This window comes from Vulpes vulpes, chromosome 12, assembly GCF_048418805.1.
Source record: "Vulpes vulpes isolate BD-2025 chromosome 12, VulVul3, whole genome shotgun sequence".
Taxonomy (NCBI): Eukaryota; Metazoa; Chordata; class Mammalia; order Carnivora; family Canidae; genus Vulpes; species Vulpes vulpes.
In genome coordinates this window covers 39,111,800-39,129,695 of record NC_132791.1, presented here as the reverse complement: position 1 = coordinate 39,129,695, position 17,896 = coordinate 39,111,800, and positions in this window count along the sequence as shown.

Here is a 17,896-nt window from a genome sequence, read left to right as displayed (position 1 = left end):
GTCACTTTTAATTTTTCCTTTCTTAATTTCTCCACTATCATTGCCTTCTTACTCTTCCCTGTCCACTTTACCATCATTTGCCTTGCTACTTAATTGGGAATGGGGAGTCAATTTGGGAAAACTGATCGATATCCTTCACAATATCTCATTTTTCTACCCACCAAACATGGTATCTCTTTTCTTTTATTTTCTCTACTGTATCTCCGATTAAGATGTTGTGGCTTCCCTCACATAGGGCTCACCCATTTCCTATGAAGGGAATAACCCGGATAACTCTAATCTCTGAGTAAGTGACGTTAGGACTTAGTTGATTAGAGGAAGTTAGCCAAGCATGGTGGACCTGAAGGAAGATCACTCTAGGCACAGCAAATGGTGAGGGCAAAGGCTCTGAGGAAACACAAGTTAGCACATGGGAAGAACGGAGAGAAGGTGAGGACAGCCAGGACAAAGTGAGCAAGAAAAATAGAAGAAAAGAAGTCAGACTTAGGCAGATCCCAGAGTAAATAAGGCCTCCGTGGTCATGTAAGGAATGTGGACTTGTGCCTCACACAAATAGGAAGTCATGAGAGATTTTAAACCATGCATTGAGGGCAGCCCAGGTGGCTCAGCGGTTTAGCGCCGCCTTCAGCCCAGGACCTGATCCTGGAGACCTGGGATCGAGTCCCATTTTGGCTCCCTGCATGGAGCCTGCTTGTCCCTCTGCCTGTGTCGCTGTCTCTCTCTCTGTCTCTCATGAATAAATAAATAAAATCTTTTTTAAAAATTAAAAAAAATAAACCATGCATTGACATGATCTAGAATAAAGGCAGCTGGTGCCCTAGTCCAGTTCGGAAGTGACTCTCTCTATGTGGCCAGCGCCAAGACTGAAGAGCCACAGGAAATACCTGGGTGTGGGGAGAAGCTGGTCCATAAACACTCACCTTTTCTGAGTGGCTTCTCAGGACCACTAACCCCTCTCACCACCCACAGGCCACCAAACTGCTCGTACACTTCTGCTGGAGGCTGGTACTGAAGCCACCAGTACCACCAGAGGGAAGTTCAGATCCCAGGAGTACCCATTACCCCTCTGCCCACTCAAACATCTCTGAAAAAGCCCACATGAGGACAGTAGCCACCAACACTTCTGGAAAAAAGCTGTCAGCAAATACCATTCTCCCAACTACTTATTTATGCTTCTCCCTCAAAGCTGCTACCAGAGGGGATCCCTGGGTGGCTCAGCGGTTTAGCGCCTCCCTTTGGCCCAGGGTGTGATCCTGGAGTCCCAGGATCGAGTCCCACGTCGGGCTCCCTGCATGGAGCCTGCTTCTCCCTCCTCCTGTCTCTCTCTCTCTCTCTCTCTCTCTCTCTCTCTCTCTCTCTTTCTCTCTCTCTCTATCATGAATAAATAAATAAATCTTTAAAAAAAAAAAAAAAGCTGCTACCAGAAAGAGCATTGCAAGATGAGGGTTTCCACTACATAGAAATGACCCAGAAGTCACTGAAATCACCCACAAGCCCTAAGGGGTTTGTCGTGGCCTCTTATCCAGCTGGAAGCTGCCATCTTCACAGCAGTTATAGCCTTGACCTCATTCCTTGCTGTTTCCCCAACTGTAAACCACAGCAGGCACACAGCACAGGGAGTACCACCGCACTCCCGTCCTCTCACCTGGCAAAGAAGCTGAAGCTGCTGCCAGGCTAAGCAGGCCTCTCCACAGTTTGATCTGTTTCAAATTCTAGAGAATTGTTATTCAGATAACCGCCTTCTAGGCCTTCCTGAAGAAGCCCGAAAGCTAAAAACTACATTTCCCAGATATCCTTGCAGCTACAGATCCAGGCAAGAATTCAGTTGGACACCCTAACAGGAACTTGAAGGCAGAAGTGAGGCAGACCCATCTTCCTGTAATTGGGGGCTGTTTCCCCTGGCAAGTGAGTCGTAGAGACAAGGATTTTTCTGCAGCAGGGTTGTGTGTACCATATCTAAAGGGCAGGTGACTTCCTGATACCAGGATTACAGCTACACAGCATGATTTTTAACTCAAGGTTAAATGTGGTAGCCTCTTAATTCTCCACCTTCCTGATTGTGTCCCCTGTTGAGTCGCTTCTTTTTGTCTTCTGGAGTCATTTCTGGATGCCCAGCCTGGAACCCACTTGTCCAACCATTCCAGTCATTTCATAAGCACCTGGTTTCCTGGACAATGTCTTATTCTTCTTAAAGTACCTAGAATGCTGGGACGCCTGAGTGGCTCAGCGGTTGAGCATCTGCCTTCGGCTCAAGGCGCGTGATCCCAGGGTCCTGGGATCAAGGCCTGCATCGAGCTCCTTGCAGGGAGCCTGTCTTTCCCTCTGCCTATGTCTCTGCCTCTCTCTCTCTCTCTCTCTCTCTCTCTGGGTCTCTCATGAATAAATAAGGGTTAAAAAAAAAAGTACCTAGAGTGCTGAGAGAGAGAGAAACCAAGAAACAGACTCATAATTATAAAGAACAAGCTGATGGTTACCAGAGGGGTGACAGGTGCAGAGTGGGGTCAAACAGGTGATGGGGATTAAGGAGTGCACTTGTCATGATGAGCATAGATGATGTATGGAATTGTTGGATCACTATTTGAATACCTGAAATTAATGTAACACTATATATTAACTAATGTGAGGTAAAATAGAAACTTTAAAAATAATTTAAAAATTTAAATAAAAACACTTCTATGTTAAATAAAAGTACCTAGAACGCTTTCTGTTGGACCCCATCTGATATTCAAATAGCAACAAGCAACCATAAGAGAATCAGCAAGGGAGTTATCTCCTCAGCAATCCCACACCGCCTATTCACTGGACTAGTAAGTCTATTTTGCAAGGATTACTGTCCTAGAGAGGAAATTGCCTACCTCTCCTTGTCTACGCTCAGACTTAGTCATCTATCAAACCTGAAGGAGCCTCCAAGCTTCTCTTCTCTTCTCTGACTCTTCTATGTATTCTACATATTAAATGCCCCTGCTTTGCCAAGGCTGTTTGTAAGAGATTACAAAAGTTTTCAAAGTACCCCAAAGCAAATTCTTGGTATAACAGTAATCATGGCAGGGACCAGGAAGTAGCCATCCAATTGTCCCTGCAGATCAAATCTATGTTAACTCTGAAAGAGGAAATGAGCACTTGAGTGTTTTGCTCCAAATGGAGTACAGCAGAAGTGGACTTGGGTGTCTGCCTGAACCTGCTGCCCTCTCTGCAGCTCTAAAACCAAAAGAAGATTTTCAGCAGTGCAGCCTCCTCCCAAGAGATGAGCATCATGCAGCCTAAGGCAGGTGGAAATGTGGGAAAGCCATAGGGCAGCCCATCTAATCTTGAAGTGAAATGTTTCTGCAGAAAGCACACACTCTACATGTGTGTGTCCATGTGTGTGTAAACACGTATATGCATGTATACACACTTTATATTGGTAGGGTCCTTATGAGGGGAAAATAAGGGGGCACCTAGGAGGCTCTTTCAGTTAGGAGTCTGCCTTTGGCTCAGGTCATGATCTCAGGGTCCTGGGATCCAGCCCTACGTCGGCTCAGTTCAGCAGGGAGTCAGCTTCTCCCCCTCCGTCTCTCCCTCTCACTCTCTCTCAAGTAAATAAATAAAACTTTTTAAAAACTAAAAGAGGGGAAAAATATTTCCTGGAGCCTTAGAATTCCAAGCAAATGCTACCTGGCAATGGAGACTTTTTCCTTTGGCTAACAGGCTGCCATCTGAATTGGTTTAAGTCTATCTATAGGTTTTAACATACAAAATAAATTATAGATAGATATATGATATGATATGATATGATATGATATGATATGATATGATATAGATATAGATGAGATACCTCAAGTTTGTTAAAGTAGAGTGAGTTTAATTCTGTTAAATTAGGAATGAAACTTTTTTTCAAAAGATTTTTATTTATTTATTCATGAGAGACAAAGAGAGAGAGGCAGAGACACAGGAAGAGGTAGAGTCAGGCTCCCTGTACGGAGCCTGATGAGATACTCCATCCCAGGACCCCGGGATCACAGCCTGAACTAAAGGCAGACATTCAACTGCTGAGCCACCCAGCACCCCGAAACTGGGTTTTTGAGAGGACTGGTTGGGTGTATCCCTGTGGTCTGCCCTTCTGAAAACTCAGCCACTCTAAATAAGTGCCATGATGACCGCTAGTCTCTCTCACTCAGAAGGATACCATCAGCCTTCCCCTAGGGCATCCTGAGATAACAGACTCACTGTGGTCCAGGCTGCTATGTGACCTGCCCAAAGTTCCTCTGACAGGAGTCCTCATGGAGTCAAGGAGTAGAGGTTGATGATGGTAAAAATAGTTTCATTTAACGTATATCTGATGATCTGGGTTCTCGTATATCTGATGATCTGGGTTCTCAGGCTTACTCAGAAAGGAAGGCTTGGAACTAAGAAGCAAACAACTATGTCCAAGGGCAACTGCCAGGAAATGTTACATGATGGCCTTTCCCCAAAAGGATGGGATGTCCTAGATGTAGACGATCTACTCTATTCTCAACATTTCAATTTTGGTATCTGTGTTTTGTTTTGTAAATAGTCATTTTCACTCTTTTGATGCTGCATAATTGCCTATAGTTTTAAAGGTTTCTTGCCTCAGTAGGTGTCAGCATTATCTGAATGATTTGGTATAACAAAACAAAATATATTGCAGAGAAGAAAGTGTACGTTTGCTTAATGACACAATAACAGCCACCGCAACCATCAACCGTCTACATTAGACATGAGTTAGAGTCTAACTAAACCCAGGGACTTGAGGAAAGGACAAAAGGCCCTAGAAAGTTCCCAGCTTTTCATCTATTCAGCAGCCTGTAAAGACTGGAAGCATGACTTACCTTCATAAACATGAGTGCCAGAGCAAGGTCTAACAGAATCTCCTTCAGTCCTATGAAATCCTGTTTTCAGGGCTCTTACTAAATAAAAGCCTATGCTACAGTGCAAAACAAGGAAGCCCAGGAGACAACTTGGAAACCCAGTCGGAGTGCCATCACCAGCTCTACTCATGAACTATCTATGTCATCCTGTAGCTACATGTCCAACAAAGACAGGAAAGGAAGCAGCCTTAGCTTCATTTCCAGGTCCTCCCCCAGGAAGGACCACTGCCAGAAAAGCTAAGAGCAGCTGGAGAGTCAGAGATTGCTCACAAAATTCACGGGAGAGCCAACAAAAGGCAGCAATGAGAGGACAGATGCTAGAGGCCATCTGGAGAAAGAAATTGCTGGTCTTGGAACTGAAGACTTTTCCCTTTGAACTAAGCTTTACAAACCACGTTTCCTTCAGAGGGCAGAAGATTGCTCAAATAAATCAAGAAATCAACTTTATGGTGAAACAGGTGAAAAGGGAAAAGGTGAAATAAAATATCTGATGCATCCTAAGATTCTGGAAGACTTCCATGGGAAATGAAAATTGAACATTTACTATTAATGGAAAAATCACTATAAGGAATATGGAAAAAGAGAGTTTATCTAGAAGGAAAGATGAGATAGTCATTGAACTTGTACTTTCCTGTGGTTTGATGTTTATTAAGTATGAGCCACGAAGATGGCCTCTAAGCCTAGGAGATTTTGTTGACCTGATATTGACTTGTTGCTCAATAACCAATAGCAGGCATGGGGTTTTAACATCAATAACTAGTAATTTGTGCTCCCTTGGTCTGAAAATTCTGTATAATATCATCCACCAATGACATGGATTTTGTTAATCAAAATCTTAGACACTTACTGTTCTTTAATGCATGTGAGTAAAGTAAGGCTATGGACACAGAATTCGTCTAAAAAGATGAGGAAGGCATCCTGGAGGCATAGAGAGATACATCAATCTGAAATGTCAATCTGAACTGTCCCTCCCCACAAACCCCACCATCACACTTTCTACTTATTGGGTGCCTCCTCCCCACTCCACAACCAAAAATCTCAGAACCACTACACTCAACCATGCCATGGCCAGTACTCCGTACACAGATTAGCTGAGGGACAGCTTCTGGTCCTGAAAAATGAATGAAACCTGGTGGCCAAACTGTCCTTCTTCTACAGGTGAGCTGAACCTCCCCAGATGGTTCCAAAAGAAGATTCCTTTCCAACAGCCAGTTTCATTGACAGGGAATAGCACGCAGCTATATTAAAAAGCAGCATTTAAAAACAAAACAAAACAAAATAAATAAAATAAAATAAAATGAAGCATTCATTTTTCTGATGGACAGTCACTAAGTTCCCTTGTAGTGTCAAACTTTGCCCAATTTGGCCTTAGGAAGATCACCTGATTGAGAAGCAGTGGAGGAGGAATGCGTCCTGCTCTTACTGGATAAAAATCCCCAATGGATATTAGGAAAAAAGATTCTCCCAAAGCACTGGAATGTCAAAATATACATATTTCCTACTAGATTAATGAGCACTATAAATATTTACATGATCCACAGATGGATCTAACTTGTAGGAGGAGTACAGGAACAGTGGAAGAAGTGGACAGATACCAAGTAAAGGTAGATTTCTTAGTATTTGCAAAAAATGCTAAGTATATTATCATAAGTTTAAAAGTATATTGAGCATATTATATATTATAATAGATATATATTATATTTACATATACTAAGTGTATAACATTATATTATTATTAGAATAATTATGCTGCAATCATTTCTTTAAAAACTGCTTGTTTTAAAGGATTCCCTCTCTTATCAGAGAAGCTATCTTATGAACAAGAGACAAGAGGGTTTAGTTCCATCCCTACATCCATTCCATTTTTGCCACTTTCATCTCCATGTTCACCCATAGTTCACCAAATAAACATTTGCCAAATGAAGATAATGGAGGGAAATAAGGATAATACTTGGTGCCTCAGGCTTTAAAAGATCATACACTTTAAATATGGATTTTAAGAAGCTTTAGTGCTATAAATAACTTCAGACCAAAAAAATGAAAAGAAAAAACATTTCCTCTTTTAATGAAGAAAAATATAAAGTCCGCAAAATATTAAAATAACTCTACTTTTAGTCTCAACATAGAAGTGTTTTGTTTAAAGCTATTAATAGTTTACTAACATGAACCATTAAGTGAAGAAAAGGAGAAAAATAAAATGGAAATTTTTAGGGCTAGAATGAGATCTTCTTAATTTCCATTTAATATTTGGGTAGGAACAATTCTTAGAAATGATCACAAACACAATAATTACTGGCTTAATCCTAAATAGATTTGCAGTCATTTCTTTTCATGTTATTTTTGGCATGCTGGCTGTGGTGGTGGCATGCCATAATGTTGATATAACTGGTTTCTCAGAAAACAAGATTTGTGACAATTTGCTCCATTCTGCTCCAGAGACAATCTGAGGCTTTCAAAAGGGGCTAAAAATGCACACAAATCTTCCCCCTCACAGCTGCTTCTTGTTTAACATTGTCAAATTTTCTTAATTAAAATTTCAGATTTTATGCTTGGTGTTTTTTCTCCCCTTTAGCTCAAATGCCATTCTGCCCCTTTAAAAGGCTGCAAAAAAAAAAAAAAAAAAAAAAAAAGCCAGGTAAAGGCCTCATTTTACTGGAAGAGCTCATTTTTAAGTTTATCCTTAATATTATTCATCTGTATTAATTTTATTTGAGCCCCCAATAGGCTCAATTAAGCTTTGAGAATGCATAGAGCATGTAATTCACCCCAAATCATAATTATTGATGAAATATCACGGTCACTCCCTGAATCCTCCTTATAAAAGTCTCCAGTCCTATGGCTTTCGACACCAGCTGTATGCAGAGAACTCTCAATTTATTACCTCAACCCAAGCCTCTCCTCCAAATTCCAGAGTCTCTTATCCAACTGCCCCCCTCAATATCAAGACATCTCAAATTCATTCTGTCCAAATCTGATTTCTGAGTATCCCCCCAAATCTGTTTCATCTGTCACTTACCCTATCGCAATTGAGGCAATTACATCCTTCCGGTCGACCAGGTCCAAACCCAAAACATCACACTCTGGTCTGAGTCACCATTACCTTGTTTTTTTTTTTTTTTAAATTTAAATTCAATTTAGTCAACATATACAGTATTATTAGTTTCAGGGGTAGAATTCAGTGATTCATCAGTTATATACAACATCCTGTGCTCATATCAAGTGTCCTCCTAAATGCCCATCAACTAGTTACCTCATCTCCCACCTACCTCCCTTCCAGCAACCTTTTCTTTGTGTTTCCTATAGTTAAGAGTCTCTTATGGTTTGTCTCCTTCTGTGTTTTCACTTTATTTTCCCTTCCCCTATGTTCATCTGTTTTGTTTCTTAAATTCCACATATGAATGAAACCATATGGTATTTGTCTTTCTCTGACTTATTTCACTTAGCATAACCCTCTAGCTCCATTCACATCATTGCAAATGGCAAGATTTCTCCCTTTCTGATGGCTGAGTAATATTCCATAGTGTGTGTGTGTGTGTGTGTGTGTGTGTGTACCACATTTTCTTTATCCATTTATCTGTCAATGGACATCTGTGCTCTTTCCATAGTTTGGCTATTGTGAACATTACTGTTATAAACATTGGAGTGCAGATACCCCTTTGAATCACTATACTTGTATACTTTGATAAATACCTAGTAGTGGGGATGTCTGGGTGGCTCAGTGTTTGAATACCTGCCTTCAACTCAGGGTGTGATCTCGGAGTCCCGGGATCGAGCCCCACGTCAAGCTCCCTGCATGGAGCCTACTTCTCCCTCCACCTGTGTCTCTGCCTCTCTCTCTCAGTGTTTCTCATAAATTAATTAATTAATTAATTAATTAATTAATTAAAAATAAATAAATACCTAGTAGTGAAATTGCCAGGTCATAGGGCAGCTCTATTTTTAACTTTTTTTTAAAAGATTTTATTTATTTATTCATGAGACACACACACACACACACACAGAAAGAGAGGCAGAGACACAGGCAGAGGGAGAAGCGGGCTCCATGTAGGGAGCCTGAGGCAGGACTCGATCCCGGGACTCCAGGATCACACCCTGGGCCAAAGGCAGGCGCTAAACGGCTAAGCCACCCAGGCCTCCCTATTTTTAACTTTTTGAGGAGTCTCCATACTGCTTCCCAGAGTGACTGTTCCAGTTTGCCTTCCCACTAACAGTGTAAGAGGGTTCCCCTTTCTTCGCATCCCTGCCAACATCTGTTGTCTCCTGAATTGTTAATTTCAGTCATTCTGACAGGGGTGACATGGTATCACATTGTGGTTTTGATTTCTATTTCCCTGAAAATGGTGTTGAGCATTTTTCATGTGTCTATTGGCCATCTCTATGTCTTCTTTGGAAAAATGTCTGTTTATGTCTTCTGTCCATTTCTTGACTGGATTTTTTGTTTTTTTGGTGTTGAGTTTGATAAGTTCTTTATAGACTTTGGATACTAGCCCTTTACCTGATATGTCATTTGTAAATATCTTCTCCCATTCCATAGGTTGTCTTTTAGTTTTGTTGATTGTTTCCTTTGGTATGCAAAAGCTTTTTATTCTGATGAAATCCCAAAAGTTCATTTTTGCTTTTGTTTCCCTTGCCTTTGGAGATGTGTCTAGCAAGAAGTTGCCATAACTGAGCCACCATTATCTCTTGTCTGGATCACTACAATGGCCCCCCGTCTCTCTGTTTCTGCCCTTATCCACCTCACTCTATCCTCAAAATGGAACCCAGGGTAATCTTTTCAAATCATAAGTCAGCTCACATCACTCCTTTGCCGAAAACTCTGCAATGGACCCTCTTTTCAGTCAGGGTAATAGCCAAAGTTCTTTAAATGGCCCCTTCACCTCATGAACATACCTTATAAACCTACCATTGGGAGACAATTCCCCACGGGTCTCTTGCTTTTCTGCACATCTTGCAAGAAGAAATACTTTGTTCCAGAGAACCTTTTCAAAAATATTTGGATAGCAAGCAGCTTTGGAAAATAGAGCATCTCCTTCCAGAGCTGAGAGCAGTTTGCTTACTCTCCAGTGTGAAAAAGATCATGTCTCCCTCCATGCAAAGGGCAGGCAGGTTTCCTTATAGTCCATTATAAGAGACTCATGGTACCCTGCCTGTGGCACAAACCCATTGGGCATGTTGCGTCCACCTGGCGCTTCACATCGCCTCCCTGAGACATGGAGGGCAAGGGGAACTGATGTAAATATGCTGCTGTCATGCTGCTTGTTGTGCCATGAATAATGATAAGTCTCATGCCTTCTGCCAGAATCCACAAAACAGTGCAGGCTAAACTTGTTATCTTGCAAATAGCAAAATTTCAGCCCCTACACAACCCTGAACACCTATCTGACCCATCTCCTACTATCAACCCCTCACTCACTTTGGCTCAGCCACACTACTTGCTGTTCTTTGATTACATTTGGCACATTCCTCTCTTAAGGCCTTTCTCCTGGCCTTTGTTGTCTGCCTGAAAAACCCTTCCCCCAGATATCTAGTTAGTTCCTTCCTCTTTGCCAAGTCTCTGCTCTTATTTTACCTTCCCAATGGGGCTGACTCTAATTATCTCATTTAAAATTGCAACTGACCCTCCTTCCTTCCTCAACATTCCCAGTTCCCTTTATTGGCTCTAATTTTTCCTTTTCTTCACCACACATATCACTTTCTACATACTGGGGGGTCTGCAAATGTTTTCTTGAGGGCCAGATAATAAATATTTTAAATCTATGGGCCTAAAGGTCTCTCTCGCAACTACAGATGGTCCCAATTTAACAATAGTTCGATTTACAATTTTTTGAGTTTACAATGATGCGAAAACAATGAGCATGCGGTATAAACTGTACTTGGAATTTTGAATTTTGATATCTTCCCAGGCAGATGCTGGAAAGTGACAGTGATCCGCAGTTGCTAGTCATGTGATCATGAGGGTAAACTGATAACTTACAACCATTCTGTACCCATATAACCATTCTGTTTTCCACTTTCAGTATGTATTACATGAGATGTTCAACACTTTATTATAAAATAGGCTTTGTGTTAATTCTGCCCAACTGTAGGCTAATCCAAGTGCTCCTAGCATGCTTAAGGTAGGTTAGGCTAAGTTATGATGATGAGTAGGTTAGATTTTTTTTTTAAGTAGGTTAGATATATTAAATGTATTTTTAACTTAGGATATTTCCAACTTATAATGCATTTACTGGGTATAATCCCATTGTAAGTCAAGGAAGATCTTTAGTCAAGTTTGCCACTGTGGTAGCAAAGCAGCCATAGGTAATACATACATGAACAGGCATGGTCATGTTCTAGTTATCACTTTATTTACAAAAATACACAGTTGGCCTGTAAGCTTTAAATTGCCAACCTCTGTATTATATAATTTAGTTATCACATTTACTGTTTGTTTGCCTTATCTCACTAGAATATAAGAAATTATCCAAGAAATTATCCACCAAAGAAAAGTACAATCAGAGAACACATACTTGTAGATCAATTTTCAAATAACCTAAACCAGAATTATATTTAAACTCATAGACAATATTTGAGATAGACAAAGTCAAGTAAATCTAACTTCATAATGATCCCTTCCCCTTAACTATACATCCCACTTATGAGTCAATAGGGACAAACTTTCCAGCCCAGTTTGTTCCAAATGAGCCTGTTCCTTGGTCACAGTTATTTGACAGGAGGTTCAGAACCTCTCCCAAGCTAAACTGATAATCCTCCTTCCCTTGGAACATATGCTGAGAAAGCCAGTCATCTCTGTAAGGCTGGAAATGTGACATGTAAGTTTAAAACTATAGACACATGTGATAGAAATGTACTTAGCTGTCCCCTTGAAGCTGGGCATAACCACATGACTTGCTTAGAACAATGAAACATGAATGGAAATGATGCATGTAAAAAATCTGAATGAAAGCCCTAAAAGCCAGTGTGCTTTTTAACAAATGGTGATGGGATAATTGGACACTCACATGCAAAAGAATAAAGTTGAACTTCTACTTAACATAATACACAAAAATCAACTCATTATGGACCAAAGATCTAAATGTTAGAGCTACAATTATAAAACTCTAAGAAGAAAACATAGAAGTAAGTCTTTGTGACAAAGAATTAGGCAATGGTTTCTTAGATATGACATCAAAATCATAAGCAGCCAAAAAAAAGTTAAACTGTACTTCATCTGTGTCAAAGGACACTATCGAAAAAATGAAAATACAACTCCTAGAATGGGAGAAAATACTTGCAAATCATATTCAGGCAAACCTGTAGATCTTGCAGATTCAGTTCCAGACCACTGTAATAAGGCAAGTCAAATATTTTTTTGGTTCCCAGAGCATATACAAGTTACGTTAACACTGTACTGTAATCTATTAAGTGTGCAATAGCATTATGTCTAAAAAAGCAATGTACATACCTTAATTAAAAAATACTTACTTGCTGAAAAATGCTAACCACCATCTGGGTTTCAGAGTCATAATCTTTTTTGCTGGTGGAGGGTCTTGCCTCGATGTTGATGGCTGCTAAATGATCAGGGTGATGGTTGCTGTGGAAATTTCTTCAAATAAGATGACAATGAAGTTTGCCTCATTGATTAACCCTTCCTTTCATAAACAATTTCTCTGTAGTATTTAAGTCATAGTAGAACTTTTTTCAAAATTGGAGACAATCCTCTCAAACCTTACTGCTGCCTTACCAACTATGTTTATGTAATATTCTAAATTCTTTCTTGGCATTTTAACAATCTTCACAGCATCTTCACAGGAGTAGATTCCATCTCAAGAAACCACTTTATTTGCTCATCCATAGGAAGCAACTCCTCAACCATTAAAATTTTATAATGAGGGGCGCCTGTATGGCTCAGTTAGTTGGTTAAGCCTCTGACTCTTAATTGCAGCTTAGGTCATGATCTCAGGGTTGTGAGATCAAGCCCTGCATCAGGCTCACATGCTAGGAGTGGAGCCTGCTTAAGATTCGCTCTCTCCCTCTCCCTCTGACCTTCCACACCCCCTCACCTCTCTCCCTTAAAAAAAAAAAAATTATCGTGAAATTTCATCAGTTCAGTCACATCTTCAGATATTCAGATATCTTCAGGCCCCACTTCTAATTATTTGAGTTCCCTTACTATTTCTACCATATCTGCAGTTACCTCCTCTTCTGAAATCTTGAGCTGGTCAAAGTCATCCATGAGAGTTGGAGTCCACTTCCAAACTCTTGTTCATGTTGATATTTTAATCTCTTTCCATGAACCATGAATACTCTTAATGGCATTTAGAATGGTGACTCTTTCCTAGGTTTTCAATTTACTTTCCCAGAGCCACCAGAGCAATCATTATCTATGGCACCTATTGCCTTTTTACAAAATGTATTTCTTAAATTGTAAGATTTGAAAGTCAAATGAATCCTTGATCTATAGGCTGCAGAGTGGATGCTGTATTAGCAGACATGAAAAAACATTAACCTCATTGTCCATTTCCATCAGAGCTCTTCAGTGACTCGGTGGATTGTTAATGAGCAGTAATATTTTGAAAGGAATCTTTTTTTCTGAGCAGCAGGTCTCAAAAGTGGGCTGACAATAGTAAATCATGTTGTGAACAGATGTGCTGCCAGCCAGACTTTGCTGTTCCACTTAGAGGGTAAAGACGGAGAAGAATTAGCATAATTCCTCAAGGCACTAGGCTTTTTGGTGTAGTAAATAGCTTCAATGTAGAGTCACCAGCTGCATTAGCCTGTCCCTTGGAACTTTGAAGGCAGGCCGTGACTTTTCTCCAGCTATGAACGTCCTAGATGGGATCTTCTTCCAACAGAAGGCTGTTCAATCTACACCGAAAACGTATTGTGTAGTGGAGCCACCTTTCTTAATGATCTTAGCCAGATCTTCTGGATAATGTGCTGCAGCTTCTACATCTATAGCACTTGCTGCTTCACCTTGTACTTATATGTCAGAGATGGCTTCTTTCCTTCAGCCTCATGAACCAGCCTCTTCTAGCTTCAAGTTTTTTTTCTGCAGCTCCCTCACCTCTCTCAGCCTTCACAGAATTGAAGACAGTTAAGACCTTGCTCTGGATTAGGCTTTGGCATAAGGGAATGTCATGGCTGGCTTGATCTTCTCTCCAGACCACTGAAACCTTCTCTATCTCAGCAGTAGGGCTATTTCATTTTATCATGCATGTGTTCACTTTGAGTATCACTTTTAATTTCTTTCAAGAACTTCTCCTTTGCATTCACAGCTTGGCTGTTTGGCATTAAGAGACCTAGCTTCCAGCATATCTCAGCTTTTGACATGCCTTCCTCACTAAGCTTGTTTCTAGTTTTTTATTTAAAGTGATAGACATGTGATTCTCCCTTTCACTTGAACACTTAGAGGCCATTGTAGGGTTACTGATTGGCCTGATTTCAACATTGTTGTGTATCTCCTCACGGAGGCCTGGAGAGAGTGAAAGAGACAGGGAATGGCTGGCAGGTGGAGCAGTCAGAGCACACACAACATTTATCAAGTTTGTTATCTTATATAGGTGGGTTTGTGGCACCCCAAAACAGTCACAACAGTAACATTAAAGATTACTAATTATAAAAAAAAGATTACTAATTATAGATCATGACAAATAATAATTGTGAACAAGTTTGAACCACTGAGTCACCAAAATGTGACACAGAGACACAAAGTGAGCAAATAGTGTTGGAAAAATGGTGCCAATAGACTTACCTGATGCCACAAACCTTCAATTAGTAAAAAATATAGTATCTGTGAAGGGCAGTAAAGCGAAGCACAACAAGGCATGCCTATGTCTGATAAAGGTCTACTATCCAGTTTAAATAAAGAACTTTTACAACTAAACAATAAAGAGACAATGACATTTAAAAATGAGTAAAGAAAAATGAATGAATGAATGAATAAATAAGAGTAAAGAATTGGGGTGCCTGAGTGGCTCAGTCAGTGTAGCATCCAACTTACTTTCAGCTCAGATCATGATCTCCGGATCATGAGACTGAACCCTGTGGAATCTGCTTCAGATTCTCTCTCCCTCTCCTTATGCAACCCCCATTCACATGCACTCTCTCTTTCAAAAACAAATAAAATCTTTTTTAAAAAAATGAGCAAGGAATTTAAATGAATGTTTCTCTCCAAAGAAGTTGTATAAATGGCTAGGAAACATATGAAAGGATGCCCCAAAACAGTAGACATTAGAGAAATGCTAATCAAAGTTGTGATGCGCTACCACCAGGATAGCTATACTCAAAAATTAAAAAAGAACTTAGCGAAGATGTAAAGAAACTGGAACCCTCATATGTTGATTGTGGGAATGTAATGTAGTATGGATACTTTGGAAATAGTTTGGCAATTCCTCAAAAAGTTAAATGTATAGGGATGCCTGGGTGGCGCAGTTGGTTAAGTGTCTCTCTTCAGCTCAGGTCATAATCTCCAGATCCTGGGATCAAGCCATGAATCTGGCTCCCCATTCAGCAGAGTCTGCTTTTCTCTCTGTCCCTCCATCCCCTCTTGTGTTCTCTCTCAAATAAATAAAATATTAAAGAGAAGTTAAATATACAATTACATATGACCCAGCAATTCCACTTCTAGGTACATATATAAGAAAATTGAAACCATATGTATGTGCAAAAACTCACACAGGAATGTTCCAGCAGCATTATTCATAATAGCCTAGTAGTGAAAATAGCATAATAGCCTAATAGTGGAAATATCCCAAATGTCCCTCAGCTAGTAAACAAAGAAAATGTGGAATAGTAATACAATAGAATGCTGTTCAGCCATAAAAAGGAATAAAGTACTGATACATGCTACATCATGGATGGAACTTGAAAACATTATGCTAAATAAAAGAAGCCAGTCACCAAAGGCCATATATTTATATTATTATATTCATATGAAATATCTAGAATAGTCAAATCCACACAGACAGAAATTAGATTAGTGGTTGCTAGGGGATGGGAGGAAGAGGGAATCAGAAACTGCTAATGGGTACAGTATTTCTTCTTCTTCTTCTTCTTTTCTTTTTTTTTTTTATTTTTTTATTTTTTTACAGGACTTCTTTTAGAGTGATGAAAATGTTCTGGACTTGTCAGTGGTGATGACTCTATGACATAGTGACTACACTAAAAAATACACTGAATTGTATACACTTAATTTTGCACTTTAACATAGTGAATTTTATGTTATGTGAATTATATCTCAATTTTTAAAAAACAACATACAAAAAACCCCAATGAGATACCACTTCACAATATAAGACAGTTAAAATAAAGACTAATGATACCAAGCATTGGAAGATATGGAAATGGGAGCTTGCCTACATTGCTCGTGGGAATGCAAAATGGTACTGCCCATTTGGAAGATAGGAAATTTTCTAAAAAGTTAAATATATACTTATTTATGACCCAGGAATTCCACTCCTGGTTATCTATCTACCCAATAGAAATGAAAATGTATGTCCACACAAAGACATGAATGTGAATGTTCACAATGGTGTCATTCATGAAAGCTCAAACCTAGAAAAATCCAAGTCCATCGGCTGGTGAATGGTAACCCAACATATGGTATGTTTCATACAATGGAATATAATTCAACAATAAAAATGAACTACAAATATATCCAACATGGATGTATGCCAAAAACATTAAGTGAAAGCCTAAAACCACAGACTATGTATTGTAGAATTCCACTTATATAAATTTTGTATTAAAGGCAAGATTATAGAGACAAAATGTCATTGTTTGCCTGGGGCCAGGGAGTCCAGAGTGGAGACTGACATCAAATAGGGCAAGAGGCAACTTTCTGAGGTGAGTGCAGTGTTCTGAAGCTCAACTGTGATTATGGTTGCACAAAACTATGCATTCCCTAAATGAAAACTTGTATATTTAAAAGGAGTAAACTTGATGGTATTTAAATTATACCTCAATAAGGCATTTAAAACAAACAACGTTAGGGAGCCAAATTCCTTTTCCTTTGCCATGGTGATGAGTATCATTCCAGATGGTGGAGGTTCCAATGGCCTCCATAATAATGTGTAACAGGGTGTTCTCTTGACCTAACATGCATATATAACAAGAGCTAGAAGTATTGTTATTTTAAGCTACTGAGATATGGAGGTTGTTACTAAAGCATATCCTAGCCCATTTTGATTAATACAGAAATTGATTCCAGAGGTTATATTGACGAGTCAATATTGTTTAGTCAGTTAAGTCAAAGGAGGTTGGACATGGGAATTAAAGTGATGTCTCAGAAATACCGTGGTGTGGTTATATGATACAGAATCAAATAGACAAAAAATAGACTAAACTTTTTAGAGAACTGTACTGCCAAAGAACTACCTGCCCTGAAAGAGATGGGACTTTCCGTGACAGAATGATCATTTGGCCTCATCATGAGGCAGGAAAAGTTCTGAGAAAGCTGCTCATTTCCTAAGGAGGGCAATTTTCCTGATAACCACTTGAGACGTGAACAAAGAAATCATGGAAAACAAAGCATCTTTCAGCAGGTGAAGCCAGATGCCACAGAGAATGATGAAAAAGGGCAACACTCCCACTACTTTCTCCAGTTTTTAATATTTTATTTATTTATTCACGAGAGGCACAGAGAGAGAGAGGGGGGGGGGGGGCAGAGACACATGCAGAGGGAGAAGCAGACTCCATGCAGGAAGCCCGACGTGGGACTCCATCCTAGGTGTCCAGGATCACGCCCCAGGCTGAAGGTGGCGCTAAACCTCTGAGCCACTGGGGCTGCCCTCCAGTTTTTGTTTTTAAACTAGTTCAGGTTGATTTTACTACCACCCAAAGATTTATAACTAATGCAGTCCCAAATTTATCAAGCCCCTTATGTCAAAGAACAAAAAAAAAAAGACAAATGTGAAAGCATAGGTCACACTGGGAGAATCACCATAGATCCAGCCCAAACGGGAATGTAACAGAGACAAGCCAATTGTTGGCCACACCCATTTCCTCTTTTTTTCCCTGAGCTCACAGACTACATTTCTCTGTCTCTT